The following is a 3,664-nucleotide window of genomic DNA, read 5'->3' as shown; positions in this document are numbered from 1 at the left end:
GGAGTTTGGAGGTCGAGCTTCGAGAGGAGAAAGCTTAAGTAGTGTGGCTCGGGCATTCCATCGAACACCTCATGTGCATAGGAGGTGAGCTAGAGCACCACAAAGCCCTCTCCCCCTCGGCCAGAAAAAACAGAGCACTGTGCTCTGCTCTTGCGCGAGGGGGTATATATAGGCACCTCATTGGTCCCGGTTGGTGACATGAGCCGGGACTAAAGGGGAGCCTTTGGTCCCGGCTCAAGCCACCAACCGGGACCAATGGTGGTGGGCCAGGAGCGAGGCCCATTGGTCCTGGTTCATCCCACAAACCGGGACCAAAAGGTCCAGATGAACCGGGACCAATGGCCTACGTGGCCCGGTCGGCCCCCTGGGCTCACGAACCGGGATCAATGCCCACATTGGTCCCGGTTCTAGACTGAACCGGAACTAATGGGCTGACCCGGCCTGGACCATAGCCCTGTTTTCTACTAGTGAATGTAAATCCTAGTGTATATTGCTATATGACGTATGAATATTGCCTTGTCAATTGCTTCTGCTGAGAGGTCACCTGTTGGACTCCCATGTTGGACTGCCAATATTTGGCCTGAATCAATGCTTGCATCGTAAATAGTCTTCTCTTTGCAACAACCTCAAAAGTTTGGTAGTTTTGGTTTTTTTTAGGGGTGGTAGTTTTGGTCGTTGATGGCCATGTTGTAGCGTTACTTCTGCTAGCTGGTGTACCGATGAATGTAGCTTTCTGTTGTTCATGCTGGGCTGGTTGACATGGGAGGTCTACCATTACCCAGGCTTCTATGGCATCATGAGGTCGTGTCTAGTGGTCATAGCCATGAATCTACAGTTTGGCTTTGAGACTGACTACCTCACGTAGAACGCAATGCAACATGTAGATCACCGATTATCCTTTATCATGCATAAATGTAAGTGATCATAACTTTGAAGATGTTGCAAACATTTCTCTTCAAAGTGCCAAGGAAATTATCAGTTCATGAAAAACAGCTATTTATTTTCTCGTCGAATTGTACAAACACAAATAGTACTCACTTTCTTCCAAGCGATGACGCGTAAGACACCCTAACATGCTGCACGTGGTTAAGAGTTAATTAGGAGGTATCCAGTATCTCATATCAAAGTCCTCGGAAAAGTCCAGGAGGGAGCTAATTAATCATGATTCTTCCCTGGACGATGAAGGTTTCACGTCAAACAAACTAAGATGACCAGAAGACAGCAAGAAGGGACGTTTCTTTGTAGGATGAATACAGCTACAGTACAAAGTGTATTTAGTGGTACAGTATGTACTGTATTACATAACTAAAAATAAACTAAGCATGCCTTCTTTCAGGTCAAGCTTTGCCTCTGCCAACTACTGTCATCGCCAGCAGCACCTGCTCCAAAGAACATCCGGTCAGTCTACAACATAACTGCATCGTAGGGAATTAACAACCTATAGTGTGATATAGAATTTTTAAAGAACACACTACCTCCAGCGCTACACAGTGTATTCCAGATTGAACCATGGGAGCAAAGCTTTGATGAATACATCAAATATTTCCTCCTCAATATCGACACCATTGAAAATCTATTGTGCAATTTCCTCGTTAGATATGACCCCATCATCTTCTAATTTTTTCGCGCCCACCTCCACGGCAAAACTCATCATTGCACTCCTGATGTTTGGCACTACATGTTCACCAATTTTCTGCTAATCGAATACATGCCCTGAGAAAGAACACTTATATATACCCCCGCCGTCCGAAATTACTTGCGGAAATGGCTCTTCACTTCGTCTGTCAGGCTTTGCACCTTCATCAGCTCCTTTTGATCTGCTTTGGAGTAGGAACTGCTATCATGTCAAGAAAACACAATCATGTAAGCCTCAATAATTTGATGCTTATGTCTCTATGAATGAAATTTATTAATTGCTAGTTTGCTACATGTAGTACGTGTTCCTGATCTTATATCTAGAAATTGGAGAAAATTGTATTTCAGAAACTCTCACCTTGGGGCCATCGAGTTGGTGCAGGGCAATGACGAACCGTCGGTGCAGCTACGGCGATCAACAACACCGCGCCTTCCTCGCTTGCCGCTGCTTTTGTGCTGTGTGCTGCGAGCCTGCGAGTGAGACTGGAGGCTAGGAAAAGGAACAGCCGGTGTCGGGCGGATGCAGCCCTCGCCGCTTCTTGCGCAATCCCACAAACTAACAGCGGCTTTCTTCAGCATCGCCGCTAGCAGCAGCCGGAGAGGTCTTGATACGTGCGCATCCCCAGAGCCTTGTCATCCTTCCTCAAACTCGCCGGCACAAACGCCAGCGCGCCAGAGACAACTGCCAACACCAGATTTGTTATGTGAAGCTTTTCTGAAATAGGGCTTCACTTGCACAGTTGTACAACATAATTTGTAAAGCATGCAGACGGCAGTTCACAAATGAATCTTGAAAAGGAAAAAAGAACTCGTGCACATCAATCAACAACAAATACCACTGAATTACGGTTAAGTGGATCCATCCTCTTGAAAGTGAATGAGCACGCATCGGAGGAACCGAGGCGATGGTGAATATACCTGCGGCCGCTTGCCTGGAGCTGCGCCGTTGCCCAACTGGTGAGGACGTAGTTGCGTCTCTTGGGCGGGCAGCCGAACAGGGAACGGAAGCCGATGGTGACCGCGTCACACACCAGTGGAAAGGCGGCTCGCACATGTATGTCGCGGCCGCCGCCACGCAGCCGGTGCAGCAGGAGGAGCCAGCAGGCCAGAGTGTCGTCCATGGGTTGTCAAGGAGCGGCGGGAGCAGGTACCTACGTGTCGGCACAAATCATGTACCTCTCCATCCTCTCGTGCTGCCGCTGGAGCTCCTGGTGCCGCGCCTCGTAGCCCCACCGGGCGAACAACACCTGTGAGCCTCTAGCAGAGGGACCCGACGCCGGCGGCCAAGGACGGCAGGTCCTTCGATAGGAGACGTTTGAGGTTGGCCTCCTCGGATGAAGGCCGCGACATCAGCAGTGGCTGCACCCCCGCGGCCTTCCTGACGCGCTTGGAGCGGCCCACGCGGTGGTTACGGCACGAGGGGCGGAGTATGGCGAGGATGTAGCAGCCGACTCTCGCTCGCATGGGGCACGCTGCACGAGGAGCCGAGCGAGGCCAGTACGTAGTAGTCGGCTCCTTCCCGCGAGACGATTCTTATATATAGCCATATACGGCGGTGCAGTGATCGCACGGGACCTTACGGGAAGGCGGTAGATGCATGCGGCAAGGTCTCTAGATTAGACGACGGAAGCGGCACCGATAAGAAGAACCAGCGTCCTCTAGATTACACGACCGAAGCACCAGGGATTTCTTTACGGTAAAAGCGGACCGACTACGCACACCACCACACGTGGATCGGAAAGAAACGGCCTTGCAGAGCGACATGAAAGAAGCCCGCCCATGCAAACAACACAGAACCGCCCGACAGCGACAGAAGCGGAAGCCAGGGCCGAATACCAACGGAAAGCGACGTAAGAACTGCGCCAACAGCGGCACGACCATATCTACCGATAGCGACATACACGGAACCCAACGGCGAATACCCAATAGAAATCAAAGGAAGCAGAACGACCACGCCAGACTACCGCCCAGCCAACAAAAAATGCTAAATCAACCAAACCGAATGCCACACCCGTTCAAAAAAATTCAA

At 50.5% G+C, this 3,664-nt stretch overlaps 1 long non-coding RNA gene across 1 annotated transcript; it reads right to left on the bottom strand.

Annotated features, from left to right (window-relative positions):
• Positions 1-1,065: 1,065 nt before the first annotated feature.
• Positions 1,066-3,255, bottom strand: LOC147983017 (uncharacterized). Its single transcript, XR_015614924.1, has 4 exons — positions 2,554-3,255; positions 1,994-2,317; positions 1,476-1,834; positions 1,066-1,379 (listed from the first exon to the last, which is right to left on the bottom strand). It is a non-coding gene; the product is annotated as an uncharacterized LOC147983017 (long non-coding RNA).
• Positions 3,256-3,664: the final 409 nt, after the last annotated feature.

The sequence above is a fragment of the Triticum urartu genome, chromosome 2A (genome assembly GCF_056163025.1).
Source record: "Triticum urartu cultivar PI428250 chromosome 2A, HENAU_Tu73, whole genome shotgun sequence".
Lineage (NCBI taxonomy): Eukaryota > Viridiplantae > Streptophyta > Magnoliopsida > Poales > Poaceae > Triticum > Triticum urartu.
The sequence above is the reverse complement of the archived record's forward strand: the minus strand, read 5'-3'. Positions and strand labels throughout refer to the sequence as shown.